The following is a 13,180-nucleotide window of genomic DNA, read 5'->3' on the forward strand; positions in this document are numbered from 1 at the left end:
TCATTGGTTATTTCCAAACTTTTTCGTTTGTATATTATACTTAATATAAAAGTAAATAAAGTTAAAAAAATCGATTTAAAAATGTCCGTTTGACTTTTATAACCACATGTCTGTTTAAATCAACCTTTGCATTAATGCAAATAATCTACGGATCTATATGTTGCATCTATAGATGAGATAGATGTTTTAGAATTATTCTACACTGAGGGAAAAACGACGTTGCAAAATCGACAACGGTTGGTGTCATTTTGACACCATACGATGTCACTTTTTTTCGACACCGTACGAATCGACAACGCAATGTTGTTAAATTATTTGCGACGCATTTCAACGTAAGTTGCTTTTCATAAGTGTGTTTTAATTTTATTTACATTAAAAAATTTAAAATATTTTAATAAATAATAAAGGGTAATAGTGATGCAAATAAATGGTTTAAGAACCAAAATATAAAAGAAAGTGTAATTGTGTTTGATTGCGAATTTGTGTTGATGCAGATGAAGATCCAGGCAGTGAAGTCAGTGGAGATCCAGGCAGAGAAGACCACCAAATCCAGTGACGACATACAAGTCCAAATGGAAATTTATAGTTCTTATATTTATTTTATATTTATGTTTTATATGTATTGTATTAAAAAAATGTAAAAAATAAAGAAATTGTTATTTATATTAATTACCAAAAAAATAGAAAGGAAAAATTGTCAGGTGTCTAATCGTACACAAACGGTATCAAGTCGATAATTTTTGTTGTCAAATCGTACACAAACGGTGACAAATTGTCAACGGTCTGTTATAAAATCGTACACGAACGTTGTCAAATCGACAACGAATGGTGTCAAACGGCTACGGAATGGTGTAATTTTTTCGTTGTCAAATTGACACCGTTCGTTTACAATTTGTACACATACGGGGTTTATACACTATTGACACCGAATGGTGTCAAATTGTACACGGATGTGTTCATTTTTTCGCTGGGTGTATTGAAAACTAGCTCATTCAATCTATAAATGGTCTTTGTGTTGTTAAATTGTAGCTTCTATATTCAGATATTGGTTTCTAATATAACCCCATATTTCTTGATTGTGGGTATAATCAAGAAAAATGGGGTTATATTCATTTTGTCATATCATATTGAAATACCGGTCATGTGTATATACACTGAGTCCTGTAAGATTTTATTACAATCTAAGAGCTATGTCCGTCCTTCTGTCTGTTGAAAACACGATAGAGCCCAAACAAAAGGAGCAAGCTTTTTGAAATTTTCCACGAATACTCTGTTGATAAGGTTAGTTTAGGTTCCATGAGCAGCCACTCGTCAAGCAACTCACTTGGGCCCATTGAAAACTGATGCCATTGTGTTACCCAAGGGGTAAACAGCAGGGTATTTATAATACGTCCGGGGTGAACCAACCAGATTCTCTGATGAAGAAGTCGATTTGTCTTAGATACTTGATGGATCATCCAAACATGATAGGGATGGGAATCCGATGTTACGTTCCTTCGAGAGCGTTGACAGAATAGATGAGGTACAGTCTCCTCCTCTTCCTAATTATGACAGCTTCTACAGTAGTCGTTGAACCGTATGCATATTCGTCTAGTTAGCATGTGTCACAGTAAACAATTAGCCTTATTTGCTCACTAAGGAATTCCGTAAGTAGATTTGTCCTGCCGGCAACTCGGCCTTGTTATAGCACAATATGGTTCATTGGTCCACCTGTTTTGAGCAGACTCATATAATTTCTGCTGTACAAACATCTTGGGAAATACCGGAAAATGGGTCGATCACCTCCTCATTCATCATGGCATCCATTTTGGCCAATTCCCCTGCTATACAATTACTCCAATTTCCATCGTATCCAGGGACCTATATAAGCGGGGATGAGGGAATGACTCCCACTCATGCAAAGCATTGTGTTGGAATTAGGAAAATATACATGAGAGTTGTATTCCATTTTGGGTCTGATATATATATTTTCCCGTAGTTCCTTTTAGGAGCATAGGGCCTCAACAAAGGTTTTCCATCTGGATTTGTCGTTAGCAATAGGTTTTATTTCGCTCTTGGATACACCAGCCTCCGCTGCTTCCATCTCCACTAGTCTGTGCCAGGTTTTGGATGGGTCGTCCATCCTTCGGCTTCCTTGAGGTGTCCATTCGGTACATTGTCTCATTACATCTCGTAACATCATCTTTTGGAACGCATCAGCGACTGCCGCGTCCGTTCCCAAAACTCATTGTTTGTGATGATGTTAGTCCAGAATTCTACGCAGACAACGATTCACATAAGCTTGCATTGTTTTCAGTTCGCGATTGGATGGGTTTCACATGCGTAGATTAGTACAGGCTTTACATTGGCATTAAAGATTTTTATTTTTGTGTCTTTAGATATGGTTGTGGATTGCCAAACATAAGAGAGCACGCCTAAGATAGCCTTAGCATTACATAAACGTGACTTTATATCATCACTGGAACCGCCAGAACTGGAGATAATACTCCCAAGATATGTGAAGGAGGTTACTGATTATATTTCAGTCGGATATTAGAGGTGTTAATAATAAGGAGATCAGAGAGAGAGAGGTGAAGTATTTCTTACACCATCTTAGAAAACCAAGGCACTTGAATGCTTCTTTCGACACTTGAAAAATGAGTTTTGTCCAGCGAACATCACACTGAATTCCCAATTGCACAGGCGAATATAACACTCTTACTGTTAAAAAAATAAGTGTTTCCTTTTGTGAATACTCCTAAATATAAAAACGAATAATGTTTTTAAATTAATTAAACAAATGGTGGGTTAACACCAACATTTTTTTTTTGTTTACTCTTACTAATTGATAAGTGAATTATAATTCCTCTTCACCATAACCAGATAAAAATCTAACTAAAAAAATACACAGTAATTGACATACAGTTCTGCCTATGTTACACATTTCAACGTCCAACAATTAGTTAGAAAATGACGTTACACAATGTCACTACGTTTAAGCGAAATTCTATACAATTTAATAATAAAATTTATTTATTTTTATTCCCTGATATTGGGCATCATACCGGGAACATATGACTGGCAAACCTATAAATTTAAGGTTAGCAAATTCTATCTTGTCTACAGTGCTCTCATACAATTCAGTTTTTTCGCTGTTGTACCCATCACTTCGACTTTTATGCATGATAAGAATGTTTATATGAGTAACACGCCCGTACTGCAATGGGCCCATTTAGTGGCTAAGTTTTCCATGGTCTCCACCATGGTGATCATCAGTCTTAAAATATGGCAGAAAAGACAACATTTTGTGGCTTTGTGTGATGTATATAAAAGATTTGTGCTTAAATATAGTGATTTTTTCAAACACTTTGACTGTTACATAACAGAGGATTTAAAGCAACAGCAGAAACGTTTGAAGAGATTTATGATTTATAAATTCATCTCCCTGCATGTTCATACCTTGACCTTAAACACTATATATGTTAAAATGCAGGAAGATCCCGATCGTCGTTACTTCTTTATGATCACTGTCAATACGCTGCAGGGTTTTTTTCTTATCACAGCCAATTTACAATTTATGTTCATATTATGCAAAATGAGTCTTCATTTTTCTTATATTAACCATTGTTTGCAAGTTTTGCAGAGTCAAAAATTTTCTTTAATGAATTCACTCAATTATTACAAAATATTGTATGAAATGCATATGAAATGCTTGAAAATGTCTAGACTCATCTTCGGGATCAGTAAAACGTTCACTTTTTTTATGATGCTGAAAATGTTCATCACCAACATAACATTGCTGTATCATGCGGTCTTGATTTTGATGAGCAATATACGTTCGACCAATACCAGCAGTTTTCTGAATCTAATATGTATAACGAATTTTTATTGGGACAGTTTGTTGTTGACTGCAGCCATTGATTATACATTGGCTGCCTCTAATCGTTCGATGGATATAATACAAGAGACTTGGTTTGAATTTAGCGGGGAAGAGGATGAAGAGATGACGTTTAGGAAATTAACGCAATTGGTAAGTGTCGTTAGAAATGGGAACCTTAATAATTATGTAAGTAGATATTAAATAAGAGCTATATATAAATAATAAAACGGTGGAAAGCAGGATAGTTATAAAACTACTTGATGATATAGCCTCATATACCCACAAATTTAACTACACAAAGACCCAAGATTGAAGCTATAATCGAAATACTTACAGACCTTTGCTGTAAACTAAATTGAAGTAACTAACGACCTATGATTGAAGCTAAAATTGAAGAAAGTTTAACTACATAAAGACATACGACTGAAGTTTAAATTGAAGAACATAAAAGCCTACGATATAAGAAAAAATTTAACGACATAAAGAACTGCGATTGAAGATTAACATGAGAAATATAAAGGCCTACGATAGAAGCTAAAATTTAACAAAGACCTGCGATTGAAGCAAAAATTTGACTAAATAAAGACCTGCGCTTGATGTTTAAATTTGACTAAATAAAGACCTAATATAGAAGCTAAAGTTTGACTAAAAAAAGACTTACGATTGAGGCTAAAATTGAACTAATCAAAGACCTATGATAGAAGCTAAACTCAAAGTACTTACAGACCTTTGATGAAAGCTAAATTAAACAAACTAAAGACCTACGATTGAAGCCAAAATTGAAGAAAGTTTAACTACTTAAATACCTGCAATTGAAGTTAAAAGAAGAACATGAAGGCCTATGATTGAATAAAAAAAATTTATCGATTGAAGCTAAAATTTAAGACCGCAAAGACCTACGATTGAAGCTAGAATTTGACTAAAGAAAGACTTACGATTGAAGCTAGAATTTGACTAAAGAAAGACTTACGATTGAAGCTAAAATTTATGAACTTAAAGACCCACGATTGAAGTTAAAATTTAAGAACTTAAAGATCTACAATTGAAGCTAGAAATTGACTTAATAAAGACCTACGATTGAAGATAAAATTTGACTGAATAAAGACGATTGAAGCTGAAATTTGAAAAAATAATGACCAATGAAAGACCATCGATTCAAGCTACAATTCAACAACATAACAAACTTTGATTGAAGCTAAAGTTGAATGACATAAATACCTACGATTGAAGCTAAAATAGAACATCATAAAGAACCACGATTGAATCTAAAATTGAGCAACTAAAGACCAGCTAATGAAGCTCAAATTGAACAACAGAAAGACCTTCGATTGAAACTATAATTCAACAACATAAAGACCAGCTAATGAAGCTCAAATTGAACAACAGAAAGGCCTTCGATTGGAACTATAATTCAACAACATAAAGACCTTCGATTGAAGCTAAAATTCAACAACATAAAGACCTACGATTGGGTCTAAAATTGAGCAACTGAAAGATCTTCGATTAAAGCTAAAGTTGAACAACTTAAAGACCTACGATTGAAGCTAAAATTCAACAACATGAAGTCCTACGATTGGGTCTAAAATTGAGCAACTTAAATATCTTAATTTGAAGCTAAAATTTAACAACTTAAAGACCTTCGATTCAAGGTAAAATTCAACAACATAAAGACCAACTGATGAAGCTCAAACTGAACAATAGAAAGACCTTCGATTGAAGCTATAAATCAACAACATAAAGACTTTCCATTGAAGCTAAAATTTAACAACTTAAAGACCTTCGATTAAAGCTATAATTCAACAACATAAAGACCTTCGATTGAAGCTAAAATTTAACAAAATAAATACCTACGATTGAAGCTCAAATTGAACAACATAAAGACCTTCGATTGAAGCTAAAATTGAACAACAGGAAGACCTTCGATTGAAGCTAAAATTGAACAACAGGAAGACCTTCGATTGAAGCTCAAATTGAACAACATCAAGGCCTTCGATTGAAGCTAAAATTCAACAGCATAAAGAACTTCTACTGAAGCTAAAATAGAACAATATAAAGAACTACGATTGATGCTAAAATTCAACGACATAAAGACCTTCGATTGAAGCTAAAATTCAACAAAATAAAGATCTACGATTGAAGCTCAAATTGAACAACATAAAGACCTACGATTGAAGCTAAAATTCAACAAAATAAAGATCTACGATTGAAGCTCAAATTGAACAACAGAAAGACCATCGATTGAAGCTATAATTCAACAACATAAAGATCTACGATTGAAGCTCAAATTGAACAACAGAAAGACCATCGATTGAAGCTATAATTCAACAACATAAAGACCTTCGATTGAAACTAAAATTCAACAAAATAAAGACCTAAGATTGAAGCTCAAATTGAACAACAGAAAGACCTTCGATTGAAGCTAAAATTCAACGACATAAAGACCTTCTATTGAAGCTAAAATTGAACAACAGAAAGACCTTCGATTGAAGCTCAAATTGAACAACATCAAGACCTTCTATTGAAGCTAAAATTCAACAGCATAAAGAAATTCTATTGAAGCTAAAATAGAACAATATAAACAACTACGATTGATGCTAAAATTCAACGACATAAAGACCTTCGATTGAAGCTAAAATTCAACAAAATAAAGACCTAAGATTGTAGCTCAAATTGAACAACAGAAAGACCTTCGATTGAAGCTAAAATTCAACGACATAAAGGCCTTCTATTGAAGCTAAAATTGAACAACAGAAATACCTTCGATTGAAGCTAAAATAGAACAAAATAAATACCTAAGATTGAAGCTATAATTCAACAACATAAAGACCTTCGATTGAAGCTAAAATAGAACAAAATAAAAACCTACTTTTGAAGCTCAAATTCAACAACAGAAAGACCTTCGATTGAAGCTAAAATTCAACAAAATAAAGACCTACGATTGAAGCTCAAATTGAACAACAGAAAGAACTTCGATTGAAGCTAAAATTCAACGAAACAAAGACCTTCGATTGAAGCTAAAATTCAACAAAATAAAGACCTACGATTTAAGCTCAAATTGAACAACAGAAAGACCTTCGATTGAAGCTATAATTCAACAGCATAAAGAACTTCTATTGAAGCTAAATTTCAACAACATAAAGACCTACGATTGAAGCTAAAATTGAGCTACATAAAGACCTAAGATTGAAGCTAAAATTCAACAACATAAAGACCTTTCGCAAGCTTTTAGTTTTATAATCGAAATCAGGTAAAAATAAAAAAGCTGTCATGATTTCTTATCTCAGTCAATATAAGAATTACATTAATAAACCTTTATTGCAGCAAAATTAATGTTTTCAAGCTAATTAATCAAATGATTATAAATTTTAAAGCAGCTATAGTTTATTTTTTAACAATATTAATGTTTAATCAATATTAGTGTTTAATCAATAGACAACAACTAGATATTAATCTTCTACAAAGTATCCAAATAAAATGCTGACCACTGCAACAAAGTAATTATTAACATTTAGTTAAGAAAATACATTACAAAATGTCACTACATTTAATAGAATTATTATACAATGGTATTTTCAAAATAATATATTTTTATTGCCTGATATTGGGCATATTACCGGGTGCCTATGATTGGCAAAAACATAAATTCAAAGTAACTAAACTGTATCTTATCTTCAGTGCCTGTATACAATTAACCTCTTTAAGCTTAACACCGCTGACTTCACCTTTTATGCTGCCGAAAAATACTTACATGAGTAATAAACCCATACTGCAATGGACTCAAATGGTGGGTAAAGTGACCAGGATTAGCACAATTATAGCCATCAGTGTTCAAATTTGGCTGGAAAGACAAGGTTTTATGGATTTATGTGATGTGTATAAGAGATTTTTGCACAAGTATCATGATTTCTTAAAAAGTTTTAGCTGTAATATTGAGGACGCTTGCAAGAAGGAAGAGAAACGTTTGAAAAAACTCATGATTTATAAATTTATTTCGTTACACATGCATGCATTCACCATTTACTGTATGCATGTGGAAATGCAAGAAAATCCTGACCGGGGCTATTTTATTATGACCACCCTAAACACAATACAAAGCCTTTATCTTTTGACGGCCAATTTACAATTTATGTTGGTGTTGTGTCAAATGAATTTAAGATTTTCTTATATCAATATTTCTCTCGAAGCGTTGCAGCATAAAAAGTTCCCAGTCAACGATTTATTGAATTATTATTTAATTTTGTATAAAATGCATATGGAATGTTTTCAAATGGCACGTTTAGTTCTGAAGTCTAGTAGTACGGTGACCTTTTTTATGTTGCTGAAAATTTTCACCACCAACATTTCAATATTGTATCATGCGGTATTGGTGATAATAAGCATTTCACATTCAAATAATATGCGGAATTTTATTGGTACTTTGTGTATAATGAACTTTTATTGGGACGCGTTGCTGACAACGTCGGCCATTGATCAGGTTTTGTGGTCGTGTAATCGGACGGCATCAGTATTACAAGCAACTTGCTTTGAATTGAGGCGGAGGGAGGATCTAGAGATGTTTGGAAAATTAACGCAATTGGTAAGTAATGAAAATCATTAATCATTGGTTATTTCCAAACCTTTTCATTTGTATATGCTCATTAATATGAAAATAAGTAAAGTTAATTGAGGTATGTTTATGAGGTTAGGGCGAATAACTTAGGGATCTATAAATAAAATATACGTTCTTTACTATCAATTGTAGGTCTTTATATTGTTCAATTTTAGCTTCAATCGCAAGTATTTTTTATATCCACCAGCAAAAATATGGTGGATATAAAAATACTTGCTGTGGGTAACTCTAAACACAAACTAAACTTTCCACTAATATCGGGAGGGTGTACGAGGGGGTATTCGGATATATTATCGTTCCTTATAAAATTCTGAGACGATCTAGCTATGTCCGTCCGTCTGTCCGTCAGTCTGACAAAATACGACGTCGTGGAAAAAACTTAAGGACATGCTATTTTTTCCAAATTTTCGTTGTTGATCACAAATGTTTGATATTTAAAATGAGCAAGTGCACAGTGGGGCACTTGCTTAATATCATTGGTTCTGACTCAGTCACATTAAGAAAATTTATACAAATTCTTTAGTATGAAAAAGTGCAATATTTTTGAAGGATGGAGATTTAAAGTGGCATATTTATGAATCTAATTGAGATATTGACTTGTAATTTTTTGTGTAAGACAAAAAATTAACTTATCTAAACAAAAAAATATAACTCGGAATAAATGTGGATCAAATAGTTCCTAATATTTGCATTTATTATATACATTAAAATTTTGATATAAATTTTAGTTTTAGAAACTCAATGAATATGTAATATGTAATAAAATCTTTAGTTATTAGTGAAACTCAATGAAAGTTTCAGCGTTTTTTAAGTTTCTCATTCTAAATAACAAGGTGTAAAAAAATTTGTCCAAAGGTCAAAAAGAATCCCGCAATTCCTAAAAATTGGAGCAAAAATCCCAAAAATGGTATTTTTTAAAATTTTGCCTATAGGATTCACATTTCCTTCGGGGCTGGGAAAATACTTCAGAGATAAATAGGGAACACATCAGGTTTTCCAAAGCTGTTTTCCGTTTTCTGATCCCAGCTTTGGGATTTTAGAACATGTGAGCCAAAATTGAAATTTTGATAAAAAATAGGTCAATTTCCAAAGTGCGTAGGGTCGACATGTTCGAAAATTAGGACATGTTTTTGATACCAAAATGTTCTCCGTAAAGAAGCTTTATAGAAAAACATAAAATTGTTATATGTTCTTAAAGAAAGTTTTTTTTAATAAAAAAAGAGTTAAGTCACCTTTTTGTCCAAGAAACAGCAAAAATATACTATTTTTCGAATTTTTAAATTAAAAATCGGTTATTTTTGGATTCGTAATTGATATTGCTCTGAAATCTTCTATATGTTGTTGGTAATTTAGTTATCTAACTAACAAAATAAATTCGAGTCCATTCGGTCCAAAAGTGCGCCATATATTTTTAAAAAAGCGGACCAAGGTATGACAAAATTTTTAAATTTCAATTTTGAAATGCTTATAACTAGGAAATTATAAGAGATAAATAGCACTCGCACGCATGTTTTTTCAAGATCTATAAAATTCTTTGAAATCGGATGGGAAACAAAAAAATGGCACCTGTTTAAAAATTTTACATGTCGAAGGTACCCTACTTAACTTAAACTCGAATACTCCTTGGCTATACCAATCGTTTAGAAATGCTAGATTTATTTGCAAAAAATTTCGATTCCGCGCCACTGTGAAGTGTTAGATAACGTCCAAAATATACGACTTAAAAATGAAGAATTTTTTAAAATTTGTATGTGGTAAAGGGTGTTTTTTATAGGGGTAAAGATCTTTAAATTGAAATAAAACAGAGAAAAATGCTTTTAATGTCCATATAGTTATCACTATTCACTAGATAATTTTATGGCATTAATGTTCAAATATGATTTAGGTCATGCGGCCGCCGCGGCTAGAGCGCACATGGTAATATGGAGGTCCAATTTGCACAAATCCTTCGAAATAAATCAGGCTGTATTTCGACAATAACAAGTCGAATTTTCACCTGCAACTGCTCGATCGTTTCTGGTTTATCTGCATAACCCTGGGACTTAATAATCTAATGGCGTTAACTCACTTGAACGAAGTGGCCAGTTTCTTGAAATTATTCGTTCGCCAAATTTTTATCTCAGTAAATTGATTAATCCTGCCGAAATCACATGTCTGCAATACTAATGCCATCCAACTGAGGCAGGAAACCTTAGAAACCATGTCCCTATACCGCTCACCGTTAACTGTAACGTTCTTTGTTATGGTTTTTAATAGGTTTTGCAATACTTTGCCTAGCGTTGTCATGATGGAATATTTTCGGCCAATGATCGCTTCAAGCTAATCAGTTTCAGGTTTGTCCGGGCTTCATATACGATCACTTACGCTTCGAGTTATTGTAATCAATTCATTTTTCATCCCAAGTAATGAATTGGTGCTTCAATTCGTATTGTACCTAATTTCACAGCTTTTGAATGAATTCCGCTGCTCACAATTGCTGCTTGAGTAGCTCTCAATGAGTTTGCAAGCTTTTGTTGAGTTTGGCAACAATTATTCATGGAGTAATGCTGACCTGTGCTATCTTTATTGTCAATTTATAAAATGATTTTACCTTTTCTGGCTACTCCCAAATGTAAAAATCAATAATTTTGCTAAATTAATTAAACAAATGGTGGGTCATTAACATTTTTTGTTTGTTTACTCTTACTTACTAATTCATAAGTGTATTACAATTCCATAAATATTTAACTTCTTCAACATAACCAGATAAAAATCTAACCCAAAAATTACACAGTAATTTACATACAGTTCCTTCTATGTTACATATTTTGACACTCAACATTTAGTTTGAAAATGACATTATACCATGTCACTACGTTTAAGCGAAATTCTGTACAATTTCATAATAAAATTAATTTATTTTTATTCCCTGATATTGGGCGTCGTACCGGGAACATTTGACTGGCAAACCTATACATTTAAAGTTAGCAAATTCTATCTAGTCTACAGTGCTCTTATACAATTTTGTTTTTTGGCTATTATACCCGTAACTTCATCTTTTATGCATGATAAAAATACTTATATGCATAATAAGCCGGTACTGCAATGGTCTTATATGGTGGCTAAATTGGCCATGGTCTCTACCGTGGTGATCATCAGTTTTAAAATATGGCAGAAACGGCAAGGTTTTGTGGCTTTGTGTGATTTGTATAAAAGATTTGTGTTTAAATATAGTGATTTTTCAAAACACTTTCACTGCTACATAACAGAAGATTTAGAACAGCAGGAGCAACGTTTGAAGAGATTTATGATTTATAAATTCATCTCCCTGCATATCCATACCTTGGCCATAACCAGCATGTATGTACAAATGCAGCAAGAGCCCGATCGTCAGTTTTTCATTATGATCACAGTCAATATGCTGCAGGGCTTTTATCTCCTCACAGCCAGTTTACAATTTATGGTGGTATTATGCCAAATGAGTCTTCATTTTTCTTATATTAACCATTGTTTGCAAGTTTTGCAGCGTCAAAAATTTCCCTTAAAGAATTTGCTCAATTATTATTTGATTTTATATGAAATGCACATGGAATGCTTGCAAATGTCTAGACTCTTCTTCAGGGCCAGTAATACGGTCACTTTCTTTATGTTGCTGAAAATTTTCACCTCCAACATAATATTGCTGTATCATGCGGTCTTGATTATAATGAGCAATATACAGTCGACCAACACCAGCAGTTTTGTGGGTGTAATGTGTATCGTGAATTTCTATTGGGACAGTTTATTGGTGACAGCAGCCATTGATTATGCATTGGCTGCCTGTAATCGTTCGATGGATATAATACAAGAGACTTGGTTTGAAGATAGCGGGGGAGAGGATGAAGAGATGACATTTAGGACATTAACGCAATTGGTAAGTGTTTTTAGAAATGAGAACTTAAATGATTTAAAATAACAAATCGAATAACCGATGAAATGATAAAAACAGCATAGTTATAAACCTAATTGAATCTTAAATCGGTTTAAATCTCTACTTATATCAACCCTACGATTGAAGCTAAAATGGAACTTCTTACAGTCATTCGATGTTATCCAAATTGAACTACTAAAAGACATACGATTGAAGCTAAAATTTAAGAGAATTAAATGACTTAAAGACCTGCGATTAAGGCTTTAACTGAAGAACAGAAAGGCCTACGATTGAAACAAAAATTTAACAACATAAAGACTTACAATTCAAACTAGAATTTAATAACTTAAAGACCTACGGTTGAAGCTAAAATTTAACAAATTAAAGGCCTATGATTGTAGCTAAAATTTGACTAAATAAAGACCTAAGAATGAAGCTGAAATTTGACTAAATAAAGACCCAAGAATGAAGCTAAACTTTCACAAAATAAAGTCCTACGATTGAAGCTAAAATTTAACTAAATAAAGACCTACGAATGAAGCTAAAAATTTACTTAATAAAGACGTACGACTGAAGCTGAAATTTGACTAAACAAAAACCAAAGATTGATGCTAAACTTTGAATAAATAAAGACCTAAGAATGAAGCTAAAATTTGACTAAATAAAGACCTAAGATTAAAGCTAAAATTTTACTAAATAAAGACCTACGATTGAAGCTAAAATTTTAATAAATAAAGTTCTACGATTGAAGCTAGAATTTGACTAAATAAAGACCTAAGATTGAAGCTAAAATTTTACTAAATAAACACCTACGAATGAAGCA

This window comes from Calliphora vicina, chromosome 5, assembly GCF_958450345.1.
Source record: "Calliphora vicina chromosome 5, idCalVici1.1, whole genome shotgun sequence".
Lineage (NCBI taxonomy): Eukaryota > Metazoa > Arthropoda > Insecta > Diptera > Calliphoridae > Calliphora > Calliphora vicina.